The following is a 12820-nucleotide window of genomic DNA, read 5'->3' on the forward strand; positions in this document are numbered from 1 at the left end:
TTTTTTTGCTCAAACTTGGGGAGTCAAATAAAACCAACCGTGGCCCAAATTTGGCACAGTTGGGGGATCCCTGCCTTAGAAGCTTAGACATAATATAATAATATATATTTTTTTGTTGCATTTTCATTGTTGGACATAAGACTGTAAAAACACCAGAACATCAGCTCCATGTGGATCTTGGGCCAAAAGCACATTTTCAACATTCCGATAGGAACAGAAACTTGTATTGTTTTTAAATAGCACAAACACACAAGTATTTACTGACATGAAGTCAATGTTGAGTTCTCACCGTTCATGTGTTGAGAAGCAGGCCAGAACTGAGATAATGATGAGCAATGAGAGCTCACCACCCGAGGAAATAACTATCAAGATGATAGCAAAGGCATCTGAAAATATATGCATTTAGATTTAGGACATATGTTTCAGACAATTTCCTGATACAGTATCTGACCTCACATAGGGTGGAGCGCCATGAGTTTGGCAAGCGAGACTAGTCCTCAAATAACACTGCATATGACTTGCATTTAAAAGCACTTTACTCTTATTGACAAAATTCTAATACCAACCCATTGGTTCAGCTTTGAGGGTAACCTCTGACCCGTTCAGACTCCCGCCACCTGTGCTAACCATAATAAAGGCTTTGTATGAGGAGGAAGGGTCGAGCTCTCTTAGAACCACCCTCCTCTTTCCCAGCTCAGCAGTCACAACTGTGAAAGAGGGACACAGCAACTGCAGTTTGAGGTGACATGTTTATTTATTTAACCAGGCGAGTCAGTTGGGAATAAACTCTGGAAACACTTTATTTGGATAGTCCATCTGTAGATGCTCCGCTAACTATCTAACCTCAAACCTAGCTCTAGCTCTAACACTAACCTTAACCATTATCCTAACCCTAAATGTAGCCCTTACCCTAACCCTTATTCTAAACCTAACCACAACCTTAGAAAGCAGTTGCTTATCAACAGCAAGTTTGTTGATCGTATGACCATCTGTAGAGCATCTAGAGTATCCATATACAGTGTGACCTAAATACTTATTTACAATGACAGCCTGGCAAAATAAGGCTTTTGCATGAACTGTCAGTCATCATCTATAGCTGTATCATCAACAGCATCGCAATAAGCATCTTTCCACCTTTGGTGTTTTCCTGCTCATCCCAGTAGAAGACCTGGGAGCTCCGCACGATCCCATTCCTCTGGCATAGCGGAGTTTCCTCCCAGGTAAGCTCAATACGAGAATGCAACGTCTCCCGCACCCTCAGATTTGGGGCGGCAGATGGGGCTTCCAGAAACAATAGAGAACATTGAGGACTATATGGATTAAATGGCAAGAAAAAAAGTGGCGATTACCATATCAATTACATAATGCCATAAACCTAATAGTGTTCTGATTTGTTGGTATTGTCATGCTGACAAAGAGCTACAATGTAGGTGTTTGATATAAATAGAATATATTAAGCTTATAGTAAATGGTGGAAGCAGAATGCAGAGGTGTAATTTGCTCTATGTCTCCAGTAGAGGGAAGCATTGTGCCACCTTTCATCAGTATGTTTTGCAGCTGATTCGCACCTCATTGACTCAAAGGAAGCCTGCAACACCTCTTTTGATATTGTAAAGATCGTACAAAGTCCAAGGTGTAAGGGTTAGTGTTTACCCTCGACGGTTTGAGGAAGGCCAATTCCGTCCTTATACCTAGGATAGACAGAGATCCCATAGGGATTGTATGGCTCGATGCTCTCTGTAGACAAGAAGAAAGAGATAAGAGTGGATCCAAGTCCTTAAGCTCATAGCATGTGGACAAATCCTGCAAAGAAAAGGTCTGCACAAATCAACCCAAACAACAAACTAGAGAACACACTCACAAGCTGATACCGTAGATGCAATTCAATTAAAACGTCATTGTCCCTGCAGATAAATTAATTGTGCAGCCAGGAGAATTGCATATAAAATAAGTGCATAGTCCTCCAACAAACTTCTAACACAGAACTAGAGACATGACAGGTGAATGAAACCACAGTATATGTATGTATACCTTATAACTGACATAAACCATACCTAATATTAGAGTGCTGGATTGATTCCTGTCAATGTGGTCAAACAAGATGAGGGAAGGGTCCATTTTCCACAATGGCCTCCACTCCACCACATAGCCTGTGACACTGGATGAATGTATGCTTGTCCACTGGACCAGTAGTGATCTCTCATCATGAGGAAGGACATTGACGTCAGAGACTGCTGCCAGAACTGGGGACAGATGCAGACATTTACCACACAATATGTCACAGGTAAGCTTAAAGACACAGATTGAGTCCCAAATGACATCATATTCCCTGTATAGTGCACATAAGACTCAAAAGTAGTGCACTATATAGGGAATAGGGTGTTTGGGATGCTGACATAACACACAGAACACCACCTAAATTCTAATTTCTGAATTGACCCCTAGCCTAGATCAGAGGATTGCATAGGTGGATGAAATATTTCTACCCAGCCAATCAGATGAAGCTATTACCATAATGCTGATATATATGCAATCCTCTCAGATCTACAGGAGTGCCTAGGGTGTAGGGGTTGATTTGGAATTCAGCAACAGGGATATTTAGTTTACTGCTGACATGCTATTGGGATTTTACAGTGGACAGGGGACTAATGAACAAAATGCTAAAAGATTGTGTATAAAGAGATATGTCTCTCTGGCGCGAGACAACACAAAACAGGATCTTGCCACTGGCATGGAACTGCTTCGATGGCTACAAAAGGAAGAAAGGAGATGAAGGAGGAAAGGCAAGTTGTGTACCACTATCACAGGAAATATTCACGTTTGTGACGTGTCAAGTTTGAGTGTGTTCTGTGTGTTGTTCTTACCTTCCAAAACAAGTATACCCCGAGATGTTTTTGCCTCTGTTCCCTAGATACCGTCATCCAAGAGTCGCGTGGTCCGGTGGGAGCTGAAAAGAAGCAGAAGTGGCCATTTTGAAACTCATCAAATGTCTGTGCCTCTCAGTTGTGTGAGGAGAAGAGGAGAATTCTTCCAGACTCGACAGGTGTGGGCTAGAAATTCACTACCAAAGAGCTAGTAAAATACATAGTCAATACATACATTCTACCAGAGCTGTAAAAAGTGGTCTAGAAAATGTGGGTCATTTCATTAGCATAGAGTGAAAAGCAAGCCCAATGAATGGAAGAATAAGAAATAGATAAAAAGATTTGTACCATGGGAGTGATAAATGACATTACATTAAACAGAACTGATGCAGGACATACCCCTCTCAAGCGTGACTGCAGTATTGCTGTTTCTGTCCCGTGGAGCAGACGACACACCTCCATGGGTCTCTGGCGCATTAAGCGGGGCACTGGGACCTAACACGCACACACACACACACACACACACACACACACACACACACACACAGTAATGTAATCATTTTTATGGTTACCTAGTACAGTTGGTATGATCATTTATTGTTAATGTTGTTTAATCCAAATCATTTTTGTTCAAACGCTTGCAGTATGTGGACACTTAGGAAATGGACATTCCCTTACTGGTTCTTCACTCCACTGCTTGCTGTTTGCTGTTTTCAGTCGCACCTCCAAGGTCACAATGGTCACCCACGCTTGCTGTTCAGAGAGACCCCAGCTGTGCCTTAGGCAGCCATATCTGTTTGGCTCTGCTTGGACCTTCAGAACTTTTGGAGGGTCAAACTTGGCTGCAATATGAGAGTTATATTAGAACTCCTATGATGTGAATAGCTTCATCTCAATACAATGCCACAAAGTACTTGTACATAAGGTTCTGTCTTTTAGGTTTAAAGAATACAGTGAGCTTCAGAATAACTGTCTTTACAGTGTCTGTATTAAGACAGCTTCAGAGTCACAAGTGACAACAAGTCCGTGTGACTGAGGCTGTCCTAATATGGACACCATATCCTGTAAATCACAGCCCAAATCATTACTTTCTTACCTGACTCCATTGGCTCCAGAAGCAAAGGTGTTGAGGTGGCTTGACCTAAGGCATTCACCACCTTGACATATATTTCTATCTCTGAGAAGAGAACAAAACCAGTACGTGGTATACTGTAGTGATGTACCCCTGGCGGCATCACGTAAGTGTTGCTCTCTGGTAAATCCCTGTTTAGATGAAGAAATAATACAACTTCTTGAGCAAATAACAGTTATGCATCTTCCACTTTAAGTTCTTTGGATAACCTCCACACCTATGCATAGTGATATTAGTAGGTTGCCACAGAAAGTATCTTTGAAGTAACATCTAAACAGGTTCTCTTCGGATAACCACCACACACATGCAGGCGTTTATAGTACAGTGGCCCTAAGGGGCAAAGTAGCTAGATTGTCCAAGAAAGCATTTAATAAATAGCATCCTAATTACAATATACATTTGACATTTAAATGTATATTTAAAAAATACAACATATTCACTTGTTCTCTACCAATAGCCACTTGTTACCTGATCTCAGTGTAAAGAGTGTACTGTGTGGGCAGGTGGGTGTTCTGTCCTGGGTCCCATTGGCATGAGAGTGTTTCCAGTTTGGTAAGGTTAGTCAGGCAGCTAAGGTTTTATGGTGCTGGAACTATAGAAATAACAATTATTGGGTTGAGCACAACAATGTTAAAGTTAGTTAGCGCTCACCCCCTCAGAGCCTGGGGGGTTCCTGTCTTTCTAGGGAGTTTTTCTTAGCCACCATGCTTCTACATCTTATTGCATGCTGTTTTGGGGTTTTAGAATGGGTTTCTGTAGAAGCACTTTGTGACATCTGCTGATGTAAAAAGAGCTTTAAAATGACATTTAATTTGATTTTGGAACAGCAAATGATAAAATCTTCAGAACTGTTTTTATCAGTTCAGGTTTTTATTCTTTATCTGAGGTGAAGCGTATGTTTAAAACATGTAAAGGTAGACTCAGCGACATGAAGTAGATGCAGAAAGTAAACAGCATTGTGGGTCAATTTCTGCAATAACTAAGAGGCTCAACTTCACAGCTGTTTTGGTCCTGTGGCTACCACGCTGTAGCAGCGTGAGGCGAACCCGTGCACATGCGCAGATACTGTGTGTGACCGTGTGAGAGCGAAGTCTTGCATCGCGCGCTCATCTCAATAGCCGCTGAGTCTACCTTTAAAAACATTTGAATTTATTCTCATTTTATGTTCAGTATACTTAGATTTCTCAGGGAGGTGTGGCACTGCAAGACAGACCTGCATTTTTTCATTCCAACATTTACATTTTTGGGGGATAAAATAAAGAAATGTCAGTCTTTACCATGGTCCCCATCTGTAATATCTTTATGTGGGGTAAGGGATATCCCTTACTGTAACGGCTTTCTTGTGGTGAAGTAGAGGCGGACCAAAATGCAGCGTGGTGGTTATTCATGTTCTTTAATGAAGGAACTATACATGAAATAACTAACAAAACAATAAATGTGCGAAAACCAAAAACAGTCCTATCTGGTGCAAACACAGAGACAGGAACAATCACCCACAAACACACAGTGAAACCCAGGCTACCTAAGTATGATTCTCAATCAGAGACAACTAATGACACCTGCCTCTGATTGAGAACCATACCAGGCCGAAACATAGAAATCCCCAAATCATAGAAAATCAAACATAGACTGCCCACCCAACTCACGCCCTGACCATACTAAATAAATACAAAACAAAGGAAACACAGGTCAGAACGTGACAGTACCCCGTAAAACCTTAACCTATAGGGGATGGTCTGGGCGGGCGTCTGTCCGCGGTGGCGGCTCTGGTGCTGGACGTGGCCCCCACTTCACCATAGTCTTAGTCTGACTTATTGTCCGCTTCCGTGGCTCTCTAACCATGGCGACCCTTCAATGGACTGAGGGGCAGCTCGGGACAGAGGGGCGGCTGCTCGGGGCAGAGGGGCGGCTGCTCGGGGCAGAGGGGCGGCTGCTCGGGGCAGAGGGGCAGGGGCTCTGGCGCCTCTGGGCTGAGGGGCTCTGGCGCCTCTGGGCTGAGGGGCTCTGGCGCCTCTGGGCTGAGGGGCTCTGGCGCCTCTGGGCTTAGGGGCTCTGGCGCCTCTGGGCTTAGGGGCTCTGGCGCCTCTGGGCTTAGGGGCTCTGGCTCCTCTGGGCAGAGGGGCTCTGGCTGACTGGCGGCACTGGCGGCCCCTGGCTGACTGGCGGCACTGGCGGCCCCTGGCTGACTGGCGGCCCCTGGCTGACTGGCGGCCCCTGGCTGACTGGCAGCTGACTGGCGGCCCCCTACAGACGGGTGGCTCAGATGGCGCTGGGCAGACGGGAAGCTCCGGCAACGCTGGAGAGGAAGGCTCTGGCAGCGCTGGACTGAGTAGCTCTGGTAGCGCCGAACAGGCGGGAGACTCCGGCTGCGCTGGAGAGGAGGAAGGCTCTGGCAGCGCTGGAGTGGCGGGAGACTCCGACAGCGCTGGAGAGGAGGAAGGCTCCGGCAGCGCTGGAGAGGAGGAAGGCTCCGGCAGCGCTGAACAGGCGGGAGCCCCTGTAAGGATGAGCCGGAGAGACAGCCTGGTGCGGGGGGCTGCCACCGGAGGGCTGGTGCGTGGAGGTGGTGACGGATAGACCGGACCGTGCAGGCGCACTGGAGCTCTTGAGCACCGAGCCTGCCCAACCCTACCTGGTTGCATGCTCCCGGTCGCCCTGCCAGTGCGGCGAGGTGGAATAGCCCACACTGGGCTATGCAGGCGAACCGGGGACACCACGCGCAAGGCTGGTGCCATGTAAGCCGGCCCAAGGAGACGCACTGGAGACCAGCTGCGTAGAGCCGGCTTCATGGCACTTGGCTCAATGCTCACTCTAGCCCGGCCGATACGCGGAGCTGGAATGTACCGCACGTGCGCTTCACAGCATAACACTGTGCCTGTCCGGTCTCTCTAGCCCCCCGGTAAGCACAGGAAGTTGGCGCAGGTCTCCTACCTGGCTTCGCCACACTCCCTGTGTGCCTCCCCCCAAGACATTTTTGGGGCTGACTCTCGGGCTTCCTTCCGCGCCGCAGTGCTTGTCTCTCCAACTCCATTCTCCTATACCCCTCTTCGCACTGCTCCAGCGAATCCCAGGCGGGCTCCGGCACTCTCCCTGGGTTGACCGCCCACCTGTCTATCTCCTCCCACGTAGTATAGTCCATACTCTTGCCGTCCAAAACGTCCTCCCATGTCCATTCCTCTTTTCGCTGCTGTTGCCCGTTACCACGCCGCTTGGTCCTGTTGTGGTGGGTGATTCTGTAACGGCTTTCTTGTGGTGAAGTAGAGGCGGACCAAAATGCAGCATGGTGGTTATTCATGTTCTTTAATGAAGGAACTATACATGAAATAACTAACAAAACAATAAATGTGCGAAAACCAAAAACAGTCCTATCTGGTGCAAACACAGAGACAGGAACAATCACCCACAAACACACAGTGAAACCCAGGCTACCTAAGTATGATTCTCAATCAGAGACAACTAATGACACCTGCCTCTGATTGAGAACCATACTAGGCCGAAACATAGAAACCCCCAAATCATAGAAAATCAAACAGACTGCCCACCCAACTCACGCCCTGACCATACTAAATAAATACAAAACAAAGGAAATACAGGTCAGAACGTGACACTTACTCTGAATGATAATGGAGTTATGGTAGACTATACATACAGCACACCACTGAACAGGGATAAACAAAGAAAGAAAAAAAGAAAGAAAAAAATCTCTCACATCCAGCTTTTATCTCCACTGCTCCTACGATCTGGCACGGGAAGGTGTGGAGGACACAGCACGTGAGATATCCACTGGTGTCCGTGAAGCTAGGTATAAACACTTGAGTTCCAGCCACTGATTGGCCACAGAATATAAAACTGTGGAGATCCGACCACTCTCATTGGCTGCTGCAGAACTGCTGGGAATAAAGAGTTGGTTGAGGTGCCAGACAGTGTGAACGGCTTGTCCCTTTATGAGGGGGCAGTCATCTCTGATGACGCAAGAGGCAGTCACTGGTGACCCCAAGGCCACCACAGGGGTGGAAGTGTGTACCCGCACAGATGGAGATGTGTGAACCTCTGTCAGGAAAGGAAAGAGAGCCAAGAGCAGATCAATTCATCAGCAACATTGAGGGAGGTGGAAAAAGGGCTCTTTAAGCCACCAAATAAATTACTTATTGTGAGATACAGCTCCATATTTCTTGCCTATATTCCCATGTCTCAGTGAAACTCAAATTACATTGATATTTTCAAGATTTACATTTCAAAACAACATTTTTAATACATTGGGATGTGAAGTGTCTATTCTATTGTCTTTGCTACTGCTGGCAAGGTGTTGCCATTTAGAGAAGGTTATTTATTACAAAGACGGCACACACATCTTTCGCTCCATTCACAAATGCCAGCAGCAGCGTAGCAAACATTGTAATCCAGGCTGATGCCATGGCGATACAAACCTGTGAGAGGGGAAGATGTGAAATGACTGATTTTGAAGAAGGGTGAAAGTACATTGCATTCAATGGAATCAAAACAACATTTGAAATTCCGGGGCTGTTATTGATGGACAACAGTGTATAAATAGCAATGGAAACAATAATGACTATACTGTTGAACATACTGTTTGACACTACAAGCTGACATGAGAGAAGATGCATCATACACAACTGACACGGAAATTACGAGGGAAAAAAAAAGATTAGACAGCTGTCTATAACAAACAAGCAAGCAAACACTGGGATACTCACAATTCCACAGTCATAGGAAATGTGTTAATTACTTAAAGACTTTGATTCTAAAGTCTAAAGATGAGTGCACCAGTCACCAATGGCAAGGTGGCCATCAGCTGATTCCCTCAGGTCATGCTTGTGTATGTTCTTACATATGTTCTGTGAGGAAAAAGAGAGGATGGTTATTTCCTGTCTGTCATGTGGGACTGTCCCCTTCTGGGAGTTGACTGGGGGCTGCTGGATTGTATTCAGGTACACTCTACATTTGGGACGCACCTATGTAGTGGATGCATGATGCGAGGCCATTGAAGTCTTCTTCTATTTACTGCTTATCAGCTGTCTGCATAAAGGCCTCCACTTCGCTCTTCCTCCTTTGCAGTATTTCGCCTAATTATTATTGCAGGGTGCTAATTGCCTTCGGCTCCTAAATGTGCCTTGCTGCCTTGAGAGAAAGAGAAAGTGACAGAGAGAGAGAGAGAGAGTGACAGACAGAGTGTGGGAGAACGAGAGACCTAGAGCAAGATGGACAGAAAAAAGTTATTACATTTGAACGCAAATGAGAATGCCATTTTCCTATTTTCCATTAAAGGAAAGCAGGGTTATGATATATTTTCCATCTATAGGCTAACTTATCAGTGTAATACAAATGTCAGAATGTTCAATAAACAAGCTTAATTTATGTAAATGTTTGAGTACCTTTAGATGCCATGGTTATTCTATGGAATGCCTATAACCATGGATTTTGGATTTGATTGGATTTTGGATTTTATGTCATTTATGAGGTGGACTTTTGTGACCTAAAAGGTTGTTTCCCAAACTACCTATACTGGCACATTCTCACAAAAGCATCTTACTGTTTCAGTGATTTTGACACCCGTTGTTGTGTAATGGATGTGTGATAAAGATAGAATGGAGTCAAGAACAACATCTCAACATGTTCTATACCTTGTTCCTCTGTCTCTCCTTAAGCATGTTCTTCTCTTAAGCCATTGTGGTAAATGTTACAACAGTACCTCTTTCTCAATTAGGCAATAACCTCTAACAGGGTAACAAAGTTAAAGCTATGACTATTTCTCTGCAAATCTTCAATTGTACTTTTAGTTAATGTGGTGAACAGAGAGATATGTACAAATCCTTATTTGACAATCTGTCCTTTAATTTTCCATTAGAGGTATATTCTCTGCTGGAACGTGACCTGAGACAGTAGACCTCACAATCAGTAATAATTTGTCATAAAAACAAAAGGTCAGAAAGAGGAAAATAATCTCTTTCACATCGTCTTTAGCGTATATTCACAGCACATAAACATGTTATACCTGTCCCAGAATGAGATATAGTTTTTTCCCATTAATATTCCAAAAGAGTATAAGTGGTATGAGGGCAGATCAGCTAGTAGTGCCAAAATTGTTGTATAATTGTCAGAGGTCATGGCATCAGTTTGGATTCAAAACATTTCAAATTAGATACAAATACTGATGATATACACTAAATCATATTCAATCATTTGACATATCCACAAAGTTGAACAGGGAGATTCAATTTCCTAATTGGAGCTTCTCAAACTCACTCACCAACAACAGATATTGTGATCTATTCCCCCCTCTCTTCTGTTAGATGCAGGTGAATCAGAAGGAAAGGCTTGGTGGGTAGAGTGATTCAGTGATAAAGAAAATCAATTAGAGAGCAACACCCCTCACCACACAGCCCCGGCACCCAGAAAGACTGTCATCCGACTCTGGTGTAGACAGGATCAGATGGAACAGTGGCAGAATGGAGCTCAGGTTCCAGGGCCACTTGAGTTGAACAGCCAGCCACATCCTTATTTTGAATTCACCATATACAGAAAGATAACATGACGTGGGGTGGTGGGGCCCATAACAGTAGAGATAGGGAAGTCAAGTTAAACGTCTTGAGATTGCTCATTAAGTTATCTTGGAAACCCAGAAGGAAAATCTCACGTAATTTAGTCAGATGCTTGATGTTCAGTGCGTGTCACGGTCGTCCTCCTCATCTGAAGAGGAGAGGCGAAAAGGATCAGAGGACCAATATGCGGCGTGGTAAGTGTCCATGGTCAATCTTTAATCAAGAAAGTACTGAACACTGAAAACTATACAAAACCAGTAAACAAAATGACAACCGTGAAGCTAATGCGAGCTGCGCTGAAACAAGCCATCAACATAGACAATCACCTACAAACAAACAGTACAACCCAGGCTACCTAGGTATGATTCTCAATCAGAGACAACTAATGACACCTGCCTCTGATTGAGAACCATACTAGGCCGAAACATAGAAATGCCCCAAAACATAGAAAAACAAACATAGACTGCCCACCCAACTCACGCCGTGACCATACTAAATAAATACAAAACAAAGGAAATAAAGGTCAGAACGTGACAGTGCGTTTGTCCACAAGAGATGAATACATTTGTCAAACTATTTGAAATAAAGATTATTATTATATTTTAAGTATTTCACATTTGGAGGATCATAGGTGTCAATTGTCACTGTCCTCTTCAAAGAAAGGACAAGCTAATCCAACTCTTGTGGAGGACAAAATGTACATTTTAGAGCTGGAAAGTAAAGACTGTCAAATATATATTATTGATTATTATGTTATCTATAGATATCCATGCATTACTTGAAATGGTTTTGTTTTGAGCTCTTTCATAGAACATTCTGTCAAATGTAGGCATATAAAAGCACCTCTTAAAGATTTCTCTGAAGGCAACCATTTTGGGGACCATGCAGTCTTTTTGAAGAAATGTTTGGGGTGTGGTCGAGTGTTGTGAGAAGGTATGTTTGTTCATCTGTATCAATGTTTGTTTATCTAAGTTTGACAATATTACAAAATATTTGCTTTATTAAGTTATGCCACTTCAATAATGTATTTTGTTTGCAGTATATTCTGAGTGTTTGGAGAGATGTTGTTCAGACTCCAAGCATCATATTGAACATGCCTTCCTAAGCCTAAAGTGATTGTTTTCCGTTGTGTATTCAAATGACAAAACTATGTGCTTAATTAAATGCAGTGGCGGACTGAGAACAGAATCGTCCCCGGCATTTCTAACACACCAGATCAATTTTATTGAACATTTGTATGTCTAGCTTGAGCCTAAGAGATATCTCGTTCTAATTAATTCTGCCAAGTTATCTGAAAACCAGGGATTGTCCCTTCCACTTATTCAAAATTTCTTCACAGGGGCATGCTTATCACAAATCGACACAAATTTCATGTAAATATTGTCCCAGGCAGTGTCAACATCGGGAATCAGACTTACTCTGTCAATATTATGGTACAGATCATGTAAGAACGCTTGCTCATCAAACTGTCTAAAATGTTGTTTTTTTTTTTAATATAATGGGGCTTGGCTTTGGTCATTTTTGTATTTCTAACAGAAGCAATTGCACAGTGATCACTGACATCATTACAGAATATCCCAATCGATGTGTATTTGTGAGGGGTATTCGTTAGAATAATGTCCAATAGCGTTGATTTGTTAGGTGCTCTGCTATTCAGTCTTGTAGGCTCATTAATTAATTGAACGAGATTCAGAGAGTCACTCAGTTCTTTAAAAGAGTCCGATACAGACGTAAGTCTGTCCCAGTTCAAATCTCCAAAAATAGCATTTAGCTTGTGGAGGACATCAGAGAGTTAAGTGCTTTTCCCGAAGCCGAGGGCGGTATGTAGCAGCCGACTATAGTGATGCAGGGGTCCTTATACATGTTCACTTTAACCGCAAGCAATTGAAAATGTTTGGCAATCCAGAGAATTTCAGAGGAGTTCAACTCGGATTTCACATAAATTGCAACTCCCCCTCCTTTACTCATGCGATCCGTTCTAAAAAAACATGTACCCATCAATATAAATCAAGTTATTTGACACAGTTTTCTTTAGCCACGTTTCTGAGAAAACCATTACGTCTGCATTTGTCGCTTTGGCACATATTCTAATCATGTCTTATTTTGGAAGTAGACTTCTGACATTAACATGTAAGAGGCCAAAACCTGCTTTGTTTTTTAACCTGTTTGGGATAGGGGGCAGCATTTTCTCTTTTGGATGAAATGCGTTCCCAGAGTAAACTGCTGCCTACTCAGTCCCAGATGCTAATATATGCATATTATTA

The 12820-nt window shown here is 43.5% G+C and overlaps 1 long non-coding RNA gene and 1 pseudogene across 1 annotated transcript; both read right to left on the bottom strand.

Moving 5' to 3' along the window:
- Positions 1 to 555: 555 nt before the first annotated feature.
- On the bottom strand, positions 556 to 4099 carry LOC149985092 (granulocyte colony-stimulating factor receptor-like; annotated as a pseudogene).
- A 3181-nt stretch (positions 4100 to 7280) lies between these two features.
- On the bottom strand, positions 7281 to 10464 carry LOC149985093 (uncharacterized). Its single transcript, XR_016490966.1, has 2 exons — positions 8970 to 10464; positions 7281 to 8852 (listed from the first exon to the last, which is right to left on the bottom strand). It is a non-coding gene; the product is annotated as an uncharacterized LOC149985093 (long non-coding RNA).
- Positions 10465 to 12820: the final 2356 nt, after the last annotated feature.

The sequence above is a fragment of the Oncorhynchus mykiss genome, chromosome 2 (assembly GCF_057628025.1).
Source record: "Oncorhynchus mykiss isolate SJ-2025 chromosome 2, ASM5762802v1, whole genome shotgun sequence".
NCBI lineage: Eukaryota > Metazoa > Chordata > Actinopteri > Salmoniformes > Salmonidae > Oncorhynchus > Oncorhynchus mykiss.